The sequence below is a fragment of the Nicotiana tomentosiformis genome, chromosome 11 (assembly GCF_000390325.3).
Source record: "Nicotiana tomentosiformis chromosome 11, ASM39032v3, whole genome shotgun sequence".
NCBI classification, from domain to species: domain Eukaryota; kingdom Viridiplantae; phylum Streptophyta; class Magnoliopsida; order Solanales; family Solanaceae; genus Nicotiana; species Nicotiana tomentosiformis.
In genome coordinates, this window is record NC_090822.1 from 97330834 (window position 1) to 97356795 (window position 25962).

The window sequence follows — 25962 nt, forward strand, 5'->3', positions numbered from 1 at the left end:
TCCTTATATAACTATCGCATAACTAATCTCCGCATAACTAATCCATGCATAACTAATCTCAACATAACTCAACCTTGCATAACTTATCCCTGCATAACTAATTTGTGCATTACTTGTTCATGCATAACTAATACATACATAACTAATACTTGCATAACCAATACATGTATAACTAATACATGCATAACTCTAACCGGCAACCAAACGACCCCTTAGCACATTACTCACCCTTTATTTTTGTTGGTTTAGTGAGTTGTTGTGCGACATTTGAGCTAAATAATGTTATTTTATGTGTAGGAACATAGAAAGAAATCGTCGAATGAAAGTTGCAAAAAAAGAGGATAAAAATACAAGAAAATAGCGCAAAAAGCATAAAGTACCCAAATCGTGCTACAGACCAGGCTTTGCGAGGTTTATAGTGTAACACCCCGAAAAATTTCGAAGTATTTAAGTGTAAAGCCCCGTAAAATTTCGCAAATGAATTTAAGGTTTCGTGGTGCCGGAGTAGGTATACGTGTTTGAGGATTTTTTGGGTTGAACAATGCACCAGAAAGTAAAAGAAACTTTTTGGCGGAAAAACGCGTTTCTGCGGTCCGCCATGCGACCGCATAACCACTCTACGGGCCGCATAATGGCCGCAGAAGTGAAGCAAGAGAGGGTCGGTCTGGAAGCAATTATGTGGTCGACTATGCGACCACATAACTGTTCTGCGGTGCATTATGCGGACTGCATAGTGACCACAGACACAAACAGATTTTTGGTCGTTTTGGTCAGTAATTATGTGACCGATATGCGGTCCGCATAATCAATATGCGATCGCATAAACTATTTCAGAACTTCATTTTTGGGTTTTTACAACCCGACACAATTTCGTTAAATACACACAAAGGGTCATTTTTGAGTATTCTAATATTTTAGAGAGAAGAGAGAGTGCTTTAGAGAGAGAGAGAGAGAGAGAGAGAGAGAGAGAGAGAGAGAGAGAGAGAGGAAACCCTAGGCTAATAATCCATCAAGTCTTGCTCAAGTCTTGGAAGATTAACAAGGAAATCTCACAAGTTCTTCATCTAAGATGTAAGGTTTCATACCCTAGTTTTCAATTCCGAGTTTGGAAAGAAGATGGTTGATTATGAGTGTGATTCTTGGGTATGAGAGTATTATTTATACATGCATGTATCAATAAGATTTGTTGAAATATTGTTGAGCTTAAATAAGTACGGATTGTGCTGTGGAGTGAAGGAAATCTTGTAGAAGAACCTTGTGGTTAAATTTGCACACCTAGTGTTTGATAAAATGCTCAAACGAGCTGAGATCATGAATATCTTCCTAATTATGGTTCAATTTTGTTATGTCTCAAAATAGATCGGGATTGCTAGAATTTCTGAAATGTTGTAGTAATTTAAGGAAAGCTCAATTGAGGTATGTTGGCTAAACTTTCTCTCTTGAAATAGATATCCATATTGTTTCCGTAATATCAAGTATGACTGGCTCAAGATTCCTAACTTCTATATTCCGGATTACTCCGTATAAACTTGTTTATTCCGAATGAGCCTTATGTCAAAAGATAGATGTTCAAAGTATGGTTTGCGTATTAAAATAATGTGGCTTTGAGTCGTGTTTTAAATGAAAACTAGTATACCAATTGGGTGAGAAAAACTCGATATGCTTAAGACTCACAATTGGTCATATGTGTACCTAAAGTCTGGATTGGAAATGTATTATTGTTGATAACCTATAAAGGTGGATGGAAATGAAATAATTGAATTGAGGGATATAAGACCCGTTTGCCCATAGATTTTGCCAAAATAAACTTGGGTTTTATTTGGCAAACACATGTTTAGCCATAGATTTTGCCTATATTTTGGCAAAATCCCAAATCTCAAAACCAGCTCAATAGCTGGTTTGGGGACAAATCCCTAATAATACACATGTTTTTCCAAAATAAATTTGGGAAATATATTTTGAAAACGTATGTCCAAACACATTTTCATCTTCAAACCAAACGCTAGCATAGTGTGTGGCCAACGTGCCAAGGATTTAAGTTACGACTGTGGCTAGTAGTGCAAATGATTTGAGAGAATGAAATAAAGAATATGAAATGAGCCTCGACTCGATTGTTTGAAAACTATTTCGAAAATAGAATTGCCTAAAGGCTTTTGTATTCAATTCATGCCCATAAGTGGCTGCTTTAACTAATGCCTTATTTTATAAATATATTCAGTGTGATTCGAGTTCTATATACTTATGTGTTGAAATTGTACATTGTCATTTTTGGGGAAAAGTATGTCAAGAATAAATGGGGTATCACTTGTTGATGATTTGAACTTGCGCATCAATTGCCAATTATTTTACTCCATTTTTCGGAAAGAAATCTATTGTGCTTAAATTGTTCATTTTCTAGTGAACTTGAAGTTGTGATTTCTGGATATTCTATATCTTGATATTTGATGGTGATCTTGAAATTGAAAGAAGTGAAAGTGTGGAATATGAAATACGGCTATCGTGCCAGGAATAAAGAATCTTGTGAATGACCAAATGAGACAAGGAAACATTGTCGTTGTGAATGTCTGGAAATACTAATGAGAATTTATACAATGTGAAAGATGTTGAGGTGAGTACAATTGTATTATGATATTTCTGTTTTGCAAATCAAATCAAAAATATTTTGGGAGCATCATTAGCAAAACAGAGGAAGAGTGGGTCATAAGGCCTACACCTGAAACTACACCTGCCAGTGTAGGAGTGGATTGTGATTATTACTCTTATTTGGGCAATGGAACCAGGTTGACTGCGCTATAGACCAAACTTCGCGAGTTCTATAGCCAGGTTAACCGCGCTATAGACCAGGCTTTGCGAGGTCTATAGCCAGGTTGACCGCGCTACAGACCAGGCTTCGCGAGGTCTATAGCCAGGTTGGCCGCACTACAGACCAGGCTTGAGGAGGTTTAAAGCACGGTAATGAAAAATTGAGGGTTAAAAGACCCCAACCCGGATTTGGACTGAGTGATCTCGGCCTTACATATAAATATTCCCCAAACGAATTATTCTAGTGTTGGATAGGATTTTGGAGGAGAAAAAGACTGCAAGGCACTGTGAAGCAAGAATCAAATGACTTTTCCATTCATTTATCTATTTACTTTGTAGTTTAATGTCGTTGAACATTATGTTAATTGTTATTGTATTTATGAGTAGCTAAACTCTCTTATCTAAGGGTTGATGGGACATATTGGAGGATGATTTTCTACTGCGTTTAATATAGATTCGCCTTTGATTTTTCTTTACTTGTTCAACTATATTTTCATTGTTATTAATTGAAGAGCTCTCAATTAACTGGGCATATTTAGTGTGTATATTGCTCGAGAGAATACACATTTAGGTAGTTGTTAAACAACACAACTCCTAACGTAGTTGAGAGATCGATACAGAAGGTTTAAAGGCGGAATTAGAGATAACGAAGCCTTGGCGCGATCGTAGTGAGGGGTAAATAGTGCCAGTTTAGCGTAGTTCGAGAGAATACATCTAGTAAATTGTGATAGTTGCTCAAGAGAGAGCTATGACAATCAAAGTACTCACGATTGGTGGAAAATATTTAGGCAAATCCATAAAAAACGTAGCGGGAAAGATTCCAACAATAGGAAAAATCATAACCTTAGACTTTTCCAAATCTTATCTACAATAATTGCTTTGTTATTTATAAATTAATATATTTTTAATTACTTTGATCTTAGTTAGTAAACTCTCAAATCGTTATATAATATTTTTGAAGGTTGATTACTTGAATTCGTGCAAAAAAAAAAAATTATTGGTTGTAATTAGTATATTATTTCCCCTGTGGGATTCGACTCCGTACTTGTAAACACGATTATATTTGTAACGACCGCTAGACCTTTTCGGAGACATAGTTCTCATGCATTCCAAAAGATAATGCAAAATTAATGAAGCACCAAATTTGGTTATGGGCGTAAACCTTCACAAATTAAAAGTTGAGGGGCGAAGGCTTCCTTCTTCTGCCCTTTCCCCTTCCTCTTCGATAAAAAATTAACAACAACAACAACAATCCAATATAATTTTACTAGTGAGGTCTGAGTAGTTTAGTGTATACGCATAACTTACTCTGAAATAAAGAGTCTGTTTACAATAGACCCTTCCTTCGATAACTACCATCCTTACTCTTAGGTACATCCTTACTCTTAGGTGACTTGAAGTCACAATGTATTTGTTAGTCGGAATTAGAGGTTACTTGGTACTATAGCAACCCATCAAAACATTAAGCATAATAGCATTCCACATTTCCCTTAATTTTCGTCCTTTTCAGGTAGGCATCTAATCATTACAATTAAGACCAATTTTCCTCCTGTACCATAGATCAGTATTACTATAGTATTATTTTTACCTATAAATATATCTAAGATTTAATAATTTTTTGGCACAGATTCTAACTATTCTTGGAATCACATAAATAGCCTTTTAATCAAATTCTGCATATATTGTCTGTGGCTGAACCATCAAATTTTCACCCATCTTGAAATTTAATAAAGATTCAAACTTTTGGCTTTTGGGTTTTGAGAAATGAGAATGTTCAACGGCATGATGGATCCTGAATTGATCAGAATTGCTCAAGAGAAGATGAATCGAATGTCCCCAGCTGAGTTAGCTCGGATTCAGCAACAGGTTCCTTATATTTAGATACCTTTTTGCTGAAATTTTCAATCTTTATTATTAACTTTGTGAATTGTGATTGTTCATATAAAAGGCGTAGTTGAATTTGGTTGTAATTGTTAAATGATAAAGTTATGATTTTTAAGATACAATGGGCCTTCTTGTAAAATTTTAACCATAGGGGTCTAATTAAAAAAGTTGAAGAGTGGAGTTAATGAATATTGCGGTAGGTCACTGTTCTTGAATCCCCTTTTACTAAAATTCTCAAAGTTTTCATCTTTGTGATTGTTCTGTGTGAAGGGCATAGTTGAATGTTATGTTAATTGCTTTGCACGGTTTAAGTTTAGTTATTCAGAAAAAAACATTTTTTTTTTTTTTTTTTGATAAGTTTGATCATAAGGTTCTGAGGAAATGTTCCTTTTTTTTTGACTTAGTGAATTTGCAGCAGGTCCCTTTATTTGGCAGAGAGTGTTTTTATAGCAGGATCTAGCTGTTATTTATGGTTTGAGTTTGTAAAGTGTGTACGTCTCACCTTATTTAAGGAGCAAATTAAATATCTAAGGTGAAGAGCTGCCTGTAAAACAAAATAAAAAAAACCTTTTAGGATAAACAACAACAACAACAACCCAGTAAAATCCCATAAGTGGGGTCTTACTATATAAGTACCTTCAACAGAAAATCAAGAAATAATGACAGCATCGTAAGGACCAGAAAATAGATTTTAAAAAAAAAACCTTTTAGGATATTTTGGTATATTTAAGCTCTTGGTTTTGCAAGTTCAAATCTAAGGGGTGGCTGCTGAACTTAAAAAATGCTTTTGGCAGGTTTTGTCAACTGCGTGACATTATCATGAGTGGCATAGTTGTGTGTTACTCTGAATAAACTAAGTCGAGAGTAGTTAACTTATGGCATGTTTGCTTCTGATCATCATTAAATGGTCAGATTCTTTCCTGTTTCTTTTTATTATTTTTGCTCTCCAAGGTGGGGTAGATTGCAATTTGGACTTTATTTGACTGCTGGTCTGTGGTTAATAATCCTGATCATGCAGATGATATCTAATCCTGAATTAATTAAGATGGCTTCGGAAGGCATAAAAAACATGAAGCCAGAGGACTTGAAGGTTGCCGCAGAACAGTTGAAGCATACCCGCCCAGAGGAGATGGCTGAAATTGGTGAGAAGATGGCTAATGCATCACCTGAAGAAATAGCAGCAATGCGTGCCCACATGGATGCACAAGTTTCTTATGAATTAAGTGGAGCTCAGTTGCTGAAGAAGCAGGTAAAATGCCTGCAGCACAGATATGGGGTTATGCTTGTTAAAGCTGTATCTGAGTTGTTCTGGTCCAGATTTGTTAATTGCATCTTTTCCCTTTTAAAGAATGACTTCTCTTTTAATACCACTTCTCTATATTAGGAAGTTGCAGTTTTTTCAAAGCTTAGTCCCTTAAACGATAGACTGAATACAAAAGATTACCATTAAAGAAGACCAATTACTTAATGAGAATAACTTTCTAAGAGCATGAGAGCTGGATTTAAATCTCATATCAATATAAGTTTCATATGAAACCATCTTAAACTATCTAATATGCTAAAAGTTTCTTTAAGTGCATTGTACTTCCTGCAACATATGATATTCACAGTTTATCTGCTAGCTTTTCTACTTCTTGCCATCTTTAATTGAAAATTTCTCTCTTCTGTGTGTTACATGAACACTTTTAACTTGTAAACTACAGGTATATTTTGGTTTACAACTTTTAACGTAAACTTAACTAAGCAATAATTCTGACGTATGTGCACAATTAGATCCAGTGACTGAGGACTTACTCTTGTACGTGATATTACAATCGAGAAATAGTCCAAAAATATTGGCTTTTATGCCTTTAAACTTTGATTTTAGTAGTTTTACAGCCTTTATTCTGAAATAATGACTATATAGTACTTGACGGAAGCTTTGGTTTATGTCCTAATCTAGTGTATTAAGTATTCCGATGTTTAATGGCAGGGAACTGAACTTCACAGTCAAGGAAGATTTAAGGATGCCCTGCAAAAGTATTCGCTTGTAAGTCTTCAGCATTTGTTTGTATCTCCAGTTCTACACACATCAGCTTCTGTCTGTTCTTTATATTTCTTTTCCTTTGATTACCAGGCAAAGAAAAATCAGAAGTCTTCTATTGGCTTGTTCCCTGAATATGATGTCATGTTACTTAAAAACTAGGAAGTACGATGAGTGCATAAAAGAAGGTACTGAGGTATGAAATGAAACATAATGCTTGACATTTTGCTCATTATAAGATTAAATGTATTATGATTGACGTCATTTTCAGTTAATTTTGTATAGTGGTGTCCTACATCTGCTTTGTCTTCAAGTGTCTTTCTCTTTACATGCCTGCTGATTTTCTATTGGTTCCTCCTCTACTCTCTTTGTTTTCCCCCTTCCTTTTTATTTTGGGGTTGGGTGTGGGTGTGGGTGGGTGGGTGCTCATCTGCAGTCTTCTCACCTTTGGATGGCGGAATTCGATTCACCCTTTTGGTTATTAATTGCATCCCAATCTTAATGTCCATTTTCCTCAATCCCAAAATAGTATTACTGTCTTGAACTCCCATCTTAAACTGAATGTCCACTTTATAACATTTACTTTCTTAAAAAGATGCTTAAAACATATTGTAAAATTGGAAAGGTTGCAGTGAGTTCACCTTTTTCTCCTTTTTAATACAAATTTTACTTTTACTCCTTTTTTAAAAAACAAAATAATAACTTAAAGTCCTCAAAATTTCTCATTTCTAAAAGAAACCATAAACTTTTCTACTCTGTTCCAAAATCCCAAGCTCTGTTATAACTTTCAAATGTCAACTCGCCTTTGATGACTGATGAGTAGGATTCTTATGGAGTGCACATAAAAATGTGAGTAACATGGTGGTTAAAGTGATATATGGCTGGTGCAGGTTTTGGTGTATGATGAGAAGAATGTCAAAGCCCTTTACCGTAGGGGTCACGCTTATAAAGAACCTGGACAGTTAGAAGTGAGCATTCACTGACCATTATAAGATTTCTTGTGATTCATTTCTTCCTTCTAATGTCGTCCTTTACAATTTGGAGATATCTGTGAAATGTCTTATCTTTATTTGGCAAAACTTAAGCAGGATGCAATGTCCGACTTAAGTAAAACACATGAAGTATCACCTGATGATGAAACTATTGCGGATGTTTTAAGGTATTGTTAATTACAACTTTAAATTAAATGGTTAATATACATGTTTGGCGTGTTTTCCTCTCCTCTTTCTTGTATATGTGAAATATACTTAACATCTAGATATGCATTGTTTCTTTTTATTAATTTTTTTCTTCATAAAACAAACATATGCTTTATGTAAAAGAATGGGTTTTTACTGGTACAAGGATGCGAAAGAAAGATTGGTGAAAGAAGGTGGACAACGTACTTCTAGAGGTATTTTCATTCTATGTGTGCAACCTAAATTTCTTCCTATCGGCCAGGAGGAATCGGATAAGATATTTTATCTAAAGCCCATCAACCATCATCGTTTTTGAGATCTACTTTTTTTCCCAATGTTCATGGGCCATTGTGCATGCTAGACCATACTTAGGTCCATGGAACAATATTTTAGCAATAAAATATGAAAGAATATCAATCTTAAATTAAAAGACTATGTATGGGTGGTCTGAATTGTCTAAACAAGAATTCTTGAACAATGAACAACGAGGAACAACCAGTTCAGATATTCACGACCAAGAAATAATGGATTCTCTTTCGGATACGAAGACTGTAATGCCAACAGACGTCTATTATTGAACTCACCCGACCCCTGCCTCATTGTACTAGTTACTGCTATAGCTAGTGCTAGTTCTATATTGGTGTATTGCTAGTGAACTTACAGAGCGAGCTGTAAAGGTAGGAAAAAAACAGATCAATCAAGAGATAGCGGTTCGGTTCTCTCCTAAGCAAGGACGGACAACTAAGGATTGGCCGGGGAGAGTCGTCTCAAATGCTGATACCATTTTATAAATAAGCCAATAAAAATTAACAAGTAGAAGCCAGTAAAAATGAAAGAGGAATAAGTAGGGTATGACGAAGTCCCAGGCCTAAGGGGTAGTACGTAAACAAGTACAGATCACATGGTTTTGTACTGATCCGCTTTCGAGCTATCAAGTGACGATTGGCTGATGGCCCCTTTTTTCTTTTATAAGGGAAAAGATTGTAGCTGGGTACAAATAATCCGGTGAAAGACGAATATTCAAGCACGCAGGTTGTACCGGTCATCTTTGAGGTATCGAGCGACGATGTGCGCTATATTATTATGTCTTATTCCTTAAGGAGTGATCCGGGATTAAGTCATGTGGCAATACCCGCCAAAAGAAAGGGGACCTTTCGTACGGATTGGAACGAAGATAATTATTCAGCGCACTAAAATCTAGTGGAGGGGGTTCCATAATCATGAAAAGCCGGGGTTGAAACATGTTATGAAACTAATACAACAATTATTTCTAACAATAAGAAAGAGTTAAACGCCTCCAAGGCTTATAAATAGAAACTTCTTGAAGTCTATATGTTCAAAGAGGGACGTAGAAGTCAAAAAGAAATATTTTCAGTAACACTTATTCCAACTACTCTGAATGGATATCGTCGGAAGACTTGCAACAATTCAAGAATCAATTCAAGCTGTCGAAAACGAAAAAGAACAAAGGCAGCAAACCCTAGCTCCCTTTTGGGAGCACCTGCCTCCCATCGATCCTGCACTTGTGGCTGCAACCATGCAACGGATCCGGGATTGCATTAGCGTCCTGGAAGACGGGAAACGGGCCCTCCTCCAAGAACAAGAAGACCTAATTGTGGGTGATGTCATCCGTGGTCACCAGGGAGACTAGAATAGAAGAGTCCGTGGACTCTTTTTAGTCTTATAAGGACACTTATTTAACCCTAACCACTAGACTTTAGGGGTCAACAAGCATTTATTTAAACCTTCTAAAACTAAAACGAGTCGACGAACTCTTTTATTCTCCCTGGCGACCACGGATGACAACACCCACAATTAGGTCTTCATGTTCTTAGAGGAGGGCCCGTTTCTTGTCTTCCAGGACACTAATGCGATCCCGGATCCGCTGCAGCCACTAGTGCAGGATCGATGGGAGGCAGGTGCTCCCAAAAGGAAGCCAGGGTTTGCCGCCTTTGTTCCTTTTCGTTTTCGGCGGCTTGAATTGATTCTTGAATTGTTGCAAGTCTTCCGACGATATCTATTTGAGTGTTGTTGGAATAACTTTTACTGAAAGTATTTCTTTTTGACTTGTACGTCTCTCTTTGAAAATGTAGACTTCAAGAAGCTTCTATTTATAGGTCTTGGGGGCACTTAACTCTTCTTTATTATTAATAAATAATTGTTGTCTTAGTTTTATAACATGTTTCAACCCCGACTTTTCATGAATATGGAACTCCATCCACTAGATTTTAGTGTGCTGAATAATTATCTTCGTACTCCAATCCGTACGAAAGGCCCCATTTCTTTTGGCGGGTATCGCTTCGTGGCTTAATCCCGGATCACTCTTTAAGGAATATGACACAATAATGTAGCGCATATCAGAGAAGGGAGTACCCTTTATTATAAGACAGGCACCCCGCGTCCTTTCTTAAGAGATGGAGCAATGGTCACTCGACAACTCAAAGTTGACCGGTCGCGTGCTTGCCTACTCGTCTTTCACCGGCCTATTTGTACCCAACTACAATCTCTTCCCTTATAAAAGAAAAAAAGGGCCCCTAGGCAAATCGTCACTCGAAAGCGGATCAATATAAAACCATGTGATCTGTACTTGTTTACGTACTGCCCCTTAAGCCTAGGGCTGCGTCGTACCCTGCTTACTCCACTTTCACTTTCACTGGCTTCTACTTGTCTTTTTTTATTGGCTTATTTATAAAATGGTATCACCATTTGAGACGACTCTCCCCAGCCAATCCTCAGTCGTTCGTCCTTGCTTAGGAGAAAATCGAACTACTATCTCTTGATTGATCTGTTTTTTTCTACCTTTACAATTCGTTCTGTTCACTAGCAATACACTAATATAGCACTAGCGATGGCAATAACTAGTACAATGAGTCAGGGGTTGGGTGAATTCAGTAATAGACGTCTGTTGGCATTCCAGCCTTCCTATCCGTAAGAGAATCCATTATTTCTTGGTCGTCAATATCTAAATTGGTCGTTCACTGTTCAAGAATTCTTGATTAGACAATTCAGACCATCCATACATAATCTTTTAATCTAAGATTGAAATTATTCCATATTTTATCGATAAAATCTTGTTCCATGGACCTAAGGTCCAAAATATGGAAGAAAGAAGTGTTTTCACGACTCTCCAATCAATTTTGTTCCACTTAATCCCTCTTTCATGGCAACATCTCTTTCTGGCTAATGAATGAGAAATTTTTCTCCTATTACATGAATCAAGTTTTCATTTCATCCGGAAAAGCCCCTTTCCAGCTGACGATGCTAGTCCACTAACAACGGTATACAGTAAGTCAGTACAAGAAGGGCACGCGAAATAGACAACTACTTACTAAGGTAGTAGCTTTTTCATCTTCCCTTTATTTTATTTTACCCTAGTGGAAATTTATTTTTAAAAGTTACTAGGTAATTAGTGAAGAGGTTAGTGACAAGCTTAGTGGAAAGCTCTTATCTTAGGAGGAAAAACTAAGTATGCCCGAGTAGTCGTGATATTTGTTGGTTTGAGGTTTCATTAGTTTTATACTAATAAGCAAGCTTCGGCGACCGCTCGACCTAGCGCGTTAGCCCCGGTACTATAGGGAAGGCCTATGTGAAGAAAAGGCCTGCCCATCATCAAAGCAAGTCAATGCAAGAAGGCCCTCCAAATTTGTCCAAATTCAAAAACCGTCAAAGGCATATGAAATTATGCAAATGATGTTCAGCGCGCTAAACCCAAGTAGCTCTGGCCCATGATCCAAGTCACTTGATAACCATGCTATCCTTACTTTCTAACCAATTGGCCAATCACGCTATCCTTACCTTTCAACCAACCCCTTCGATTCAGTTTCTACAGTAGTATATAATCTCGAACCCATGGATGCCTACAGAAAAATTTGTTTTCCAGCAGTGATGGTAAGAATCCGCGAAATAATGTTCTTTCTCCTTTTTGTGTTCTTTTTGAATGGAGCTACGCGAGGAAAAACTCAACTTTCTACTCTGCCGCAAAAGTATAATTCTTTTCCAAAGCTTCGTTTCATTCCAGAAACAGTAGTCTGTGGTTCGAAGCGTCGTGTTCTATCCGGCGCGAATCCTCTCCATAACTAGTATATAGTGGAGGTCTTACTTGTATTGCAATAATGAAAAAATATACGAACACAAATAATGAGCAAACGAGCCCACTTTTATATGTGGGTTCATTTCAGAATGTTTTTTTGTTTTGAATAAAGAAGCGCGTGAACTTTTCGGTGGATGGATAGGATAATGCCTATATTGCTTTATAATGTTATTGTTATGTTGATATTATATTTAAGAATGAAATCTAAAAAAGTTGCTTAGTCCCATTATTTATAATTGTCTTTCTCATACTCCTCCCTGGTGATGGACGCGTTAACACATCATATTCAAGGGGATGTGCCATGGTGCATGCTATTCGCCGATGATATAGTTCTGATTGATGAGTCGCGAGCCGGTGTTAACGAGAGGCTGGAGGTTTGGAGACAGACTCTTGAATCTAAGGGTTTCAAGCTGAGCAGGACGAAGACAGAATACCTGGAGTGTAAGTTCAGCGCTGAGCCAGGGGAAGTGGGCGTGGATGTGAGGCTTGATTCGCAGGTCATCCCGAGTAGAGGTAGCTTCAAGTACCTTGGTTCGGTTATCCAGGGGGAAGGGAGATCGACGATGATGTTACACACCGTATTGGGGTAGGATGGATGAAGTGGAGGTTAGCATCTGGAGTTCTGTGTGACAAGAGAGTGCCACTGATACTTAACGGTAAGTTCTATAAAGCGGTGGTTAGACCGGCTATGATGTATGGGGCTGAGTGTTGGCCCGTTAAGAACTCACATATCCAGAAGATGAAAGTAGCAGAAATGAGGATGTTGCGGTGAATGTGCGGCCACACTAGGATAAATAAGATTAGGAATGATGATATTCGAGAGAAGGTGCACGTGGCTCCCATTGGTTCGGACATGTTCAGAGGAGAAGCCCAGATGCTCCGGTACGGAGGTGTTAGCGGTTGGTTGTGGAGGGCACAAGAAGAGGTAGAGGGCGGCCTAAGAAGTATTGGGGAGAGGTGATCAGGCAGGATATGGCGAGGCTCCAGATTTCCGAGGACATGACACTTGATAGGAAGATGTGGAGGTCGAGTATTAGGGTTGTAGGTTAGGAGGTAGTTGAGTTGTGCCTTACTTCGTACCATTATGGGACTAGCCATGTAGGGTTTTTGTCTAAGATAGCTAGTGGCAATGTTGTGTCTCACTATTTCGCTTTTCAGTGCAGGTCCTATTTACTAGCTATCGCTTTTGCTTTGCATCTTTCTTCTAGATTTCACGGTGTTCCTATTTTCTTATGACTGATGTGGTGATACTAATATTGTCTCCCTTTGCTTTGCATCTTTCTTCTGGATTTCATGGTGTTCCTATTTTTCCTATGATTGCTGTGGTGATACTAATATTGTCTCCTTTTTTGTCCTTTTGTCTTTTTGTTTTCTTGAGCCGAGGGTCTTTCGGAAATAACCCCTCTACTCCTTCGGGGTAGGGATAAGGTCTGCGTACACACTACCCTCCCCAGACCCCATTAGTGGGATTTTACTGGGTTGTTGTTGTTGTTGTCGTTCTCATACTGTGTAAACGAACTTCAAGTTTGAATTGTGTACTGTACTCAACAAGAAGCGTCACAGCCACCCCGATGTCGATTTGCAGTATCAGTTTGAGAAAGTCGTTTGTTTTTTAACCTAGAGTGATTGGTTTACCTATATCAAGCAAATGTCCAACACTTGGGTGCTTCCTAAGATCATCCTATATGAAAGATGTATGACATGTGTGGATAATGAATGACTTGCATGGTATGCAATATCTTAAGTACAAAAGGTAAGACCTAAAAGGAGAAATGAGCTTAACACAACACATGATACAAACCTAATCCTAAAAGGAGAAAATCCACCACTCAACAATCATAGGAATAGAATAATTGGGTTCAGGCCAAGTGACAAAACTCTCTATGAGTTGGGCTACATAAAAGATCCTTTTCTACTAAAATGGATATTGGCTTAACTAAAGCCCAAAGCAGGTTGAACTCTATGGAATCTAAGCCTCCCTATCCTTACCCTCTTAGAGGGTGACAAGGAATTTTTGGCCGGCCCCATATAGATTCAGCTTAGGGGTTTATGAGACATTAATTCACGGACCTAACCTAAACAACTAAGATTGAACCTAAACTTAAACCTATAGACTGAATTAGGAGAGCAGAGGTTTAATTCAAAACCAAGAAATCAAATTATATCGAAGCCCAATGCCAAGCAAAGCCCTAGACTACCAGTGAAGAAATTGGGTTCAACTAAGCATTCGTAGGAAAGTTATCTCTATTTGGCAGATTCGCATTCGTAGGAAAGTTATGTTCTTTTGTCTCTTTCCCTCAAACGAAGGAACCTATTAATAAGATAATGATGTCTCTCTGCATCCTAGATAGATAAATAAGAAAAGGCTTAGCATATCCTATATAGATAGAAATCAGAAGCATGTGCTCAATCAGTATTCTCTCCTACCAAAAGTCCAATCCATCTACGAACACCGTTCTGTCTTTCAAAACTTCCAATCCTCCTTCCCTTCTCGGTTAGCTCCTCTGGTATCTATATTTCCACCTGTCGGAAACGGGAGTCGGGAAGTTAGCTCTTGTATGATGAGTTGATCACCTTATACATACGACTTTCTTTCTCTTTAAGCTTCAGGCATTAGATCAGATACAAACAAAAAGTCTTGTATGAGTCCCTTCTTTAATAGAAGAAGATCTATTGACTTATCGACCAGAAAGCCTTGCCATTATATAGTCATCCGCTCTTTTTCATAGGACTCGTGTAGTCTACCCCCAGAAGGAGCTCCACTTTTAGCAGATTGATTGCTCGAAAGAGCCGTACCTAGCTAAGCGAAGAAGCTATCTCTATTTTCCGGACAAAGAGGGGTATTGTAGTTATGGGGATTCCTCCTACCACCGAAACCCAGACGCCAAATGGATGTATCTTATCTTCTATTCTAAGCGCAATAGACGAGCATCCCGATCAAGCTCGGTTGAAAGTTCAACGAATCCAAGATAGGGCGAAGGGTTTTATAATATTTAACTGAAGGTAAGGCTTCACTAGTGATATTCTTGATAAGAGGGAGATGTAGCTCAGGGCTTCCTATTAAAGAAGCTGCATGAGAGCACCTTCAAACGACAAATTATTTCCTGCTTGGCTAGGTTATCAAGCAGCTTCCTCTGGGTTGCACTTGAGACCGAGATTCTAAACCTTGTCTTCCCCGCTTCCAGGTATGAATCCCATCTCTAAAGAGCGCTACGCATCTTTTATGGGGAGATCCTCTTTGGTAGGGGTGGGACTAAAGAGCTATAACAGAAGAGGGGCAACAGCTTATCTGAGACCTGTTCTTTTATCGCTTTGCCTAGACCAACCAAGGGTTCTAGAGACAATTCATTCTTCCTAGTCCAAGCTAGTTGCATGACTTTATTGTTGATGGATCCCCTCGCGGGATTGAGCTACCTTGTGAGCTAACCCCAACTCTTACTGCTGCAGAAACCATACCATCCTATAACCTTACTAAAAGAAATTATATCAGCAGGCTTGTCCCGATTTCATTGGCTAAAGAACGCTTTCAAGTAGGTTGAACTCAGACTCTTGTTCCCCAGTACCAGGGTCTGTAATGCTTACTGTCCTTACCAAGATCTACTCTCTAATCAGTCGAGCTTCAAGACCTTCTCCTTAATCGGTAATGCCAAGTCGTTAATCTTCGTCTGGAGCTATAGTTCTTCCCGCAATTCCAACTCTGCCAGAGAATCAAAGGACAGATGGTATGTCTTTCTATCCATCCTGATTGTTGGATTGAGATAGAAATAAGACTTTATGCTAGCAAGGTTCACAACAAATTATCCGTCTTTCTGTCCTTCGAGAAAAGAAGCAAGCTAAAGCTTCACTATGGAAAGGGGATGAATTCCATCTGCAAAAATGCTTCAGTAAAAAAGAGGAATGGAAGTAGGGAGAGGAAATCTAAATCCTATGCATGGTCTAGCATGCACAATGGCCCATGAACATGGGGAGAAGAAGGCCTTTTAGTAGCAGATCTCAAAAACGATAATGGTTGATGGGCTTTAGATAAAATATCTTATCCGATTCCTAGCTGCCGGGAGGTATTTTCATTCTGTGTGTGCATCCTTTTCTTTTCCTAAAAATTATATTCATTGAACTTGAATTTCCTTTTTTGAGCAGGATTGGTTATTGAAGAAATAACTGAGGAAGAAGCAGAGTTGTCATCGGGAAGCAAAAAAAGCACAATATGCTGTATCACAACGACAAAAAGTGGTTAGCCCTCCCAAGAGTCAATCTGAGATCCCTCGTGTGCCTTGTTCAGAATCTTTGGAGGCTTTGAAAGATGATCCAAAATCCATTAGGTTTGTCTCAGTGTTGGAGTGTGATTCCTCTTTTTTAATATTCTGAGAAGTTGCTGTGTTCTCTCTTCACATTTTCTTACTTGTACCGGAACCTAAAGTTAGTCCTTCACTGCTGCTACATTTTCTTTGTTTGAAATCATCTGCTAGTGATCCTGGTCATTTAGTTGAAGAATGAGTGGTTAATGAGTCATGACCATGATGCAGCAAAAATCACATCTTAGGAGCACATACACCAGATATCCAGCTGCTTTTTAAATTTTTAATAACGGTGGTGTCCGAGATAGTTTGACACTATTCCACTATCCCACCTGCTACTTGTTACTTTCCACCAGCATAGCCAGCATAGGTACGGGGTAACTCTTCTCAATTAAGGCTTAAGTGGATTTACAGCTGCTTTTAGTTTCAAAACCTTGAAGCGGCTAGACTCTTGATCGCATATTTGCATGCTTGTTTTATTCTGGTGACATTGCTATGAAGACCAGAGAATAGTGTAGTTGTCCAATACCAGATGTTGCTTGCTTTTTTCACACTGCAAAAGAGAATTTATTTATGCTAAATCTCCTGTCCACTATCTAATCTTGACATTATCACTTCTTCTCTTTCTTAGTGCTTGTCATTTTCTTACGATAAATTTCTCATGCTTATGGAAACACTGTCCTGTAATAACTAGTGCCCTTTCTCGTCGCCATGATTCTAATTGTGTTTATCCTATTAGCAGTCAGAATTTTAAACCTAACTCCAACAATCACGACGGACTTTTCCTTCTGTTGCATGGATGTAGGTCCTTCCAAAATTTTATCTCTCACACTGATCCAGACACCCTAGCTGCATTCAGTGGTGGAAAAGCTGATGGCTTACGTACTGAAATGGTAAAGACTGCATCCAATGTTATAGGCAAGATGTCACCTGAAGAACTACAAAAAATGATCCAAATGGCTTCCTCCTTTCAAGGAGAAAATTCCTTTCTAAACAAAGGCTCCTCGGATAACTTTGGCCCTGGGTCAGTTCCTCCGAATGTGACACCTGACATGCTGAAAATGGCAACAGATATTATGGGTAAGATGTATCCTGAAGAAATGCTTTGAAATGGCATCTGCTTTGAAAGAAAAAGCTCCAGTATCAGCTGCGGCAGCTGTAGGTTCTAATGGATCAAGGCCAAATAAGGAGTCGAAACCTAGTGACACTCTAGAGAATTTCCAAGTTGATGATAGTATTAGGGCCAGTATTTCCTCACAAGCCTCTTTGAGTTCGACAAATGGTCCTCAATCAAGTTTTCCCACCTCAAATACCGATTTGCAAGAAGAGATGAGAAGGCAAATGAATGATCCAGCCATGAGACAGGTATATATTAGCTCTGATCCTTTCATGTGCAATACTTATTGTCTTCTTTATTCCCATAAAGTTTTCTTGATGCATTTATAGCTCATTTTCTTGAAGGTACTATAAGCTCTTTCAAAAGTGTTGATATTTTTCTTGATCTATAACATTATCATGTCAGTTTAGTTGCTAGCACCTGGAACTGGGTTAAGTTAGTCAATCTTGCTCATTCTTTTAAAAAAAATGCTTTCTTACATGATTAAATGATGTAAGCTTACTCTTTTCACCTGTTGTAAATCGCTTTCTTTGGTAGCAGATACCCAACTATGGGGATTGGCGTTCTAGTCCTTCTCCATCATCATTCATTCCTAGTCATTTGGTGCTTTAGCATCACCATGCCTTTTGATTTCCTTTTGTGCATCATACATGCCTATAATCCATATTTGTTTCTTATGCTGGAATTACTTAGGGTCATTGATATTAAAATCTCGGTGATTCTTGGATTTTGGCAGATGTTCTCATCGATGATAAAAAACATGAGTCCAGAAATGATGGCCAACATGAGTGAACAATTTGGAATGAAGCTCAGTCGGGAGGATGCAGAGAAAGCTCGACAGGCCATGTCATCTTTGTCGCCTGATGACTTGGAAAGAATGGTAATTGTTTTTCTTTTATAAGGAAGAATGGTAATTGTTTAAAGTATGATGCTGCGGTTCTCACCCTTCCTTTCTGGTGGGTGTACCCGTTCGTGATTTGTCTAAGCATTTAAGTCTTTTTCTTGGGGTTCTTTTCTAGTAGCAGATATATGTGCTTATCCTTGCAGTAACTAAAGCATTGCCCTAAGCACACATGTTCATCCTTGCTGTAATGAAGTACTCCCTCTGTTCCATTTTATGTGGAATTATTTCCTATTTAGTCTCATTCCAAAAATTTGGAATTTGGAACGAGAGCTTTCTATATTTATAAAACAGTTTAACTTTGAACTTGTCATTTTATCTTAATGACATGCTTTTATAGCCACAGAAATGTTATGGCATGTTTAAAACCCTACGTTCTAAAAGTCTTTCTTTCTTTCTTGCTTAAACTCAATGCCACTCAAATACCGCCACATATATAAAAATTGAATTAGAGGGAGTATTTAATCTTCTGATGTTGTCCTTTATCTTAAAACACCCTTCTGATTCCTTCAGTTGTTGCATTTGCATGCATTTTTCCTTTCAAGTACGTTTAGCATATTTTTTTGCTAGAATATGTGCAAATTGTTAATCAGCCTTGGTTAAAAATAAAAAATAAAAAATTGTCAGTGTATATTTTGGAAGTCTTGGAAGAAGGATCATACAAATATGTAGAAGGCATGAGAAAATAGTGGTGAATTTTAGAGCTCTAGATGAAAACATGCTAAGCATCACAGTATTTTAATTAGTATCATTAACTTTTCTGTATCAGTTGCATCACAATATTTTCTTATGTTATGGTCAAAGATACTCATCAATTTCGTTTAGCTGTTACGGGATTGTAAGTGGATATACATATCCTGGACTTTTATTACAATGTTACTCCACTTTCAACCAAGAGGTTGTGAGTTCGAGTCACTCCAAGAGCAAGGTAGGGAGTTCTTGGAGGGAGGGAGCCGAGGGTCTATCAGAAACAGCCTCTCTACCCCAGGGTAGGGGTAAGGTCTGCCTACACACTACCCTCCCCAGACCCACTAGTGAGATTATACTGGGTTGTTGTTGTTGTTGTTGTTATTAGAATGTATAACCATGAGAAACCCTTCACTTCTATATTCGAGGATGTGCCATATTTTGGTGTTTGAACAGTCATATAAGCTCTTAAATTTTCATACTTTGGTTGGTGGGATGTAGCTGACCGCGCAACTTGTCAGATTGTTTAATTCATTCATTGTTAGAAGGGAAAATAGAACCAATATTTCAAATTATGTAGTGCTTGTTGTCGTAGAAAATCTTCAAACAACCACCACAACAAGAACTAAGTCTCAATCTCAAGCTAGTTTGATTGGGCTATAGGAATCTTCACTATCCATTTCGCTTCCATTCGTCTCGTTTCAATATTCAATAAATTAGCTTAAAAAATCTTAGAAGTTCTTTACATTTTCACAAACATACAAATCTGGAACAAAGTTAAAAACATTCCTTGCAAATATTGGACTATTGACAATATGCCAAGAAGGCTAGTTCAGATATTCTAGGTAAATTTTGAACTGATTTTTTCTATGGTAATTCTTTTAGTTATGGAATCATTTTTCTTTTGTCCTCCTTTTGTTCTGATAAGTTTTGTCTCATCAAATATTCGCAAAGATGTGATTCATTGACACATGAGACTCAAGCGGATATATGGAACGTGGAATTTAATCCGAACCTTTATTGTTCAGGATACAATGCAAGTGTTTAATATGCGCATATTATAGGCATTACAAAGGAAAATTGAGCGACATATAGGATAGGGACAAGTTTTGTTTTGCTGATTCCTATGTTGTGTAGAAATCCGATTGGCAGTGAAATTGATTTAACATATATTAATGTACACGTGCTCTACCTATTAAGGAGACAACCAAATTGTACGAAGATAATGTTTCATTTCTTTTTGTTTTTTTCCCGTATTCCGTACTCGTTTTGGACCCAACTAATCTGGATTCCCGTTGCTTAAGGTCTATTGAGGGAAAGTTCTCCCTATTAGAATATTTTTTCCATATACAAGTTCAAATCTAAAATTTCTGATTAAAAATAAAGGATCTTATCTATCTCATCACAATTCTTAGTGATGAAGATATTGTTTTATGCATAAATTAGTTGAAAAAATAGTTTATCAAAGGAGATTAAAAAAACATATTTCACCAAAAAAGAAATTACTCATGATGTTCAGAAAAATTGACATAATCAGTGATGATTGCATAAGATATTTTAGTGATTGTAAAAGGCATGGTAGAAAGGATAGAATATGAGTCCAATCATTCTTATCGAACCGCTCCATTATGATTTGGGGGTGGAGAAAATGTAACACGATAAAAAAGTCGATCCACCGTGTAAGATTCTCGAATCAACCACGGTTGCCATCGGCAATCCATTTTCGTTCTCATATATGCATGGGAAGGAGATCCAACGAGAAAAAACATAATATCAAAGTTAAGGTAGAGTAACTTAATAAATTTAATTTAGGGATAAGGTCCGGATTTGCCCTTCTACCATAGTATATTATTTATATTTGTCAACTGTTATACTTTTCGTTCATTTCAGCCCCTACTGTTGACAAACTTTTCAGATTTGCCCTTAAACCTAACGGACCTACATTGTGGCAGTCAACCCCTCCATTTTTTCTCCATGTCAGCGGCCAAGTCACGTGACGCTACCAAATTAACAAGTTAAAAAAAACCTAAGGCGAAAAGCCGATGGTAATTCAAGAAAACTTAAAGTGCCCTAAAATGTTCCAACACTAAAATTGAAGAAATAATTTGGCTCATGGAGTTGATCTTTCATTAATCAACTACCCCTTATCTAAATTATATCAGCTCGGGGAATGAAACTAAACAAGAATTAGCAAGAAAATCAAAGAAGGTCAAAATAATTCTTTTTTTTCGTTATCTGCTCTCTCAGTCAGAGTTTACTGCCATTTCTACAAATCTTGACTTCACATCCATATATAACAAATATTTATATATAGAGTGAGAGAAATAGAAAAAAATAGAGAAATAGAAAAAAACAGAGAAATAGAAAATTCATTGGGTGCTGGGCGTCCGACGAACGGCTAGTATCGGCAGCGAGAGTCGGTGATTATGTGGAAGCAAAGATGTTGCTTGATTGCAATCTATGCCTCTCCAAATACTCTACTTTTGGTGGCCTCAATTCCCCTCTTCATTTTGCTGCTGCCAAAGGCCACAATGACGTATTTTCTTTTCCCTTGTCTCTTTCCTTTTTCTTCTCTAATTTCCTTTGTACGATATGTTTTGAAACAATTTTCAGATTGTTGTAATAGGGAAAAGGTGCTAATATATACCTCTACTTTAGTTAATAGTTTAAAATTGTCCCCCGTCATACTCTCAGCCCAATTAAAGGCCTACCGTTATCAAACCTGTTTAAATTACCCCTTTTTTGGATGGCTGTCCATCGTATCAATTTGACTTTATTTAAAAATGACAAGGTGGCAATTATTAACCCAATCCATTACTAAATAACCCGCGACCCGTTACCCAGACCCATTTTTTAAATTAATATATAAACCCTCAACCCGATTATCATAGAAAGAGTGTCATAATTCTCGATTGTTCTGAGAGCTAAATGGATAAGCGATATTGGGCGTGAAGTTCTACTACCGACTTGGCTGTAAAATTCTTCAAAGGTACAACTTTTCTACTGCTATTAAACTTTGATTTCATTTTCTTTTTTTATTTTTTCTTTATTTCTTGTATTTATCTTGATTTATGTTCTAGGGTCTGTGTTACTACTGTTAGGGTTTCTGTTTGTACTTTGACGATTATCGATTCCATGTAGATTTTAGAATGTAAATGTTTGTGTTGATTCCGGTGTTATGTCAGTGTAGTTGCAATTTTTTTGTTTCCATGTTTGTTTTTATTCCACTTCTCATCTGTTTTTGAGTTTTTGTTGTTTCTGATTTGTGGGTTAGGATTTATTTAGGGTATTGTTGTTTCTGATTTGTGGGTTAGGGTTTATTTAGGGTATTATTGTTTCTGATTTGTGGGTTAGGGTTTCATGAGATCTAAAGCTAAATTTCCTTAGTTTATGATTTTTAGTGGTTGTTTGTTATATATATTTTGGGGAAAGGGGTATTTTCAGTAGTTATTATTGTTGTTTGTAGTAGAAATGAGGGCATATGGTCCCCCAATTTGGCATGCATGTGTCTTTAAGAAGGTGCGACATTATTGATTTCTTAATTTTAAAATATGGTCCCCCATATACTTTGTTTATTAAGGATCAGACAACTATCTCCTTCAATGTGTGGGACTTCACAAATCTTTATGCATTAGTATTCTACTTTATCTGAATCATGTGCCTGCCTTTATCATTTTCTACTGGTTTCTAGATGGTCCCCTTTATTGTCAACCATTGTTCTATTTAGTTATGTTTCTGTACTTTATTTAATTTTTTGTTTCTTATCCTTTTGTATTATTTGTTCTGCAGATTACAGAGATGGTTAATGTGGACCTTTTATTCCAATATAGAGGTGACTGGATTAGGGAGCCACAAGTGGTATATTCAAGAAAATTGGTATACAACTGGAAACAACATGATTCTAACCTTCTGTCTTTTATGGACATAATAGATGAGTATGCTTCCAAGTTAGGATATGTTGGTGTTCAACAACTACTAGTATATTTTCTTTATGGTAAATATTATGAAGTGGATGGGGATGTGGGTATTAGGACTTTACAATCTTTTATTTCTGATCAATTCAACCTCATTAATCTGTTTGCTGTTGAGGATAGTGAAATGGGTGTTAATGTTCCTAATATTGTCGACCACACTGAATCATCCACAGTAGATAATCAGGCTGTCACTTATTGTAGTTCAAATGAAAGTGAAGATGATAGTTGCCGGCCAGATTATGATTCTGAAGACTTAGAGACACTTGCACTACAAAAAAAAAAAGAAATTTGTGATAGGTTGGCTGACTACAAGGAACTGTATAAGGGAATGTCATTCAAGGATATACCTGAGGCTAGAAAAGTGATAAATCTTTATTGCTTAGCCAATTGCTATGGTTTAACACAACTTAAAAGTTGTACTAAGAGGCTAAGGTATAGGTGTGAGGTAGGTTTCCCCTTTGTTTGTCACATTTCTAAAGATAAAAATGGTGCTGGAGTTAGTATTAGAACACTAAAGGCAAAGCATAAATGTAACCCTTCATTTGATAACCCAAGGGTTGATTATAATACCATAGCGCAGTATTTTAAGACCAAAATACAGGACAATCCCAAAATAAAGGTTAAGGAGATGAAAGCAGCTCTGAAAACTACATTCAACATCAATATTAGTCATTCAAAATGTAAGAGAGCCAAGAGAATGATCCTGAAAAGTCTAGATGGTAGTTTTGTTGATGAGTATAATAAACTAGAGGCATATGTTAATGAATTGAGGATAAGTAATCCAGGAAGTGACGTCATAATTAACATATCCAAGGATGCACTTGCTGAAGGTAATGGCAGATTTTCTAGGATGTATATATGTTTCCATGCTCTAAAGATGGGGTTTAAAAGTGGTCTAAGACCCTTTATTGGCTTGGATAGAACATTCTTGAAAGGAAAAGTGAAAGGCCAACTCTTAGTTGTTGTTGCTCTTGACTCAATGAAGCACTTTTATCCTATAGCTTGGGCTATAGAAAAAGAAACAAAAGTTACCTGGAACTGGTTCTTGACTTTGCTGAAGCATTCATTAGACCTCAAGTTGGGAGATGGATTCACATTTATGTCAGACATGGAGAAGGTACTACATTTTTCTTTTTTCAGAATATTAAATTTTGTTGTTAATTATTACTTTCAGTTTTAAATCTATCTTAAATGTTATTTTTTATCAACTAATATGTAGGGCTTGGTTGAGGCAATGCAAGATATCCTTCCTGATGCACACCACAGATACTGTGTGAGGCAAATAAAGGCTAACTGGTGCAAAAGATGGGGTGCTGGGGAGTTGAAAAAATACCTTTGGTGGTGTTCATGGAGCAGTTATAATGAAGATTTTAAAGATCAATTAAAGAACTTGGGGGAGTTGAATAAATAAGCTGCTGAATACTTGTTGAGGTATCCTCCCAAGTCATGGTGTAGAGCATACTTTGACACAGTATGCAAGAATCAACAAGTTGACAATAACTTAACAAAGTCCTTTAATTCTTAGATATTGGATGTTGGGCACAAGCCTATTATAAAGATGCTTGAAGGCATAAGGGTTAAAGTGATGAATATGTTGAAAGAACATGGAAGTGATGTGATGACACGGGCACGAGACTTTAGTCCTCAAACTATGAAGTTGTATAACCAGTTCTTGAAGAATCCACAAAAAATGTAGTGTTAACTTCAATGAAGAATTTGGTTATGAGGTGGATGAAGGACCTGAAAAGCACATAGTGATCCTGGAGTTGAAAAAATGTACTTGCAGGACATGGGACCTCACTGGAATCCCATGTCCTCATGCTATTAGGGCACTGCTATATAAGAAGTTAGATCCTTAGAGTGGGATTCATTGGTGGTACACTAAGGAGGCTTTTCTCTTTACTTATTCACATATGTTACAACCAATTAGAGGAGAGAAATTCTGGAATATAGATCCAGCTCATGCAATGGAGCTACCAGTGATGGTGAATATGGCTGGTAGACCTAAAGTAAAGAGAACTAGAGAAAAGAATGAGGCAACCAATAGGCAAGGGGAGTGGTCTCAATCTAGAAAAGGAAGGGTAATGACTTGTTCTACATGTGGACAGCCTGGGCACAATTCAAGGTGATGTCAAAAGGTAATCTAATTCTACTACAATAGTACTTTAACCTAATTATTTTTTTACTTCATCCCTTGTTTTTACTTTATTATTATTTTTTTACTTTGATAGTCTGTTAAAGGAAAACAACCAAAGGGTGGTGGTAAGACAAAGAAGAGGCCAAGATCATTGATTGATGAAGACAGTGATGGAAGCATGGCCAGATCTACACCTTCTGCAAGGCTAACAATTGAAGAAGAGTTGCACTTAACATCACCCCAACCCAGTCAATTGAGTCAAGCAAGTCAATCCAGTAGCAATGTAGGACCCCAATACAGGTTTATGCCAACACCTTCTGTGCCAAGGAAGCAATTAATCAACAGTGCATCCATATTTTCAGATTTTGATTATCTAGAATTTGACAATCCAGACACCCCTCTAATTCCAAGGAGTGTGTCAGAGGCAACAACTAGACTCCAAATTAGGGAGCAAGTTGGGGCACCAACTGGAACAAGGACTATTAACTTTGTTGGTGATGCCAATGGTGTGAGTGAGCCAACACAACTTCAATACTCACCAAAGAACCTCACATGGAAAGGGAAAGCTGCTATAACAAGAAACCAACTGGAGAGACAAAGATTGACCAAGTTGATGGCAAGAAAAGGAAATGGCAATTCACAAATCTAAACATGTAAATGTCGTGATAGTTTTTGGTATCTTATGTAATCTAATTACTGCATGACAGTACCGTTAACTTAATTTTAGGTACATTGACTGTTGCGGTGGATATCATATTATTACCTAGGTGGTGACAAGTTTGGGGTTATAATGTGACATCTTTTTTGTCCATGTAACTGCACTTGACAATTTTTGGCAGTCCTTAATGAATGTTGTTGAATTATGTTGCTGATA

At 37.4% G+C, this 25962-nt stretch overlaps 1 pseudogene; it reads left to right on the forward strand.

The window, feature by feature from the left end:
• The first annotated feature begins 4330 nt into the window (after window positions 1-4330).
• Window positions 4331-25962, forward strand: LOC104115677 (uncharacterized; annotated as a pseudogene).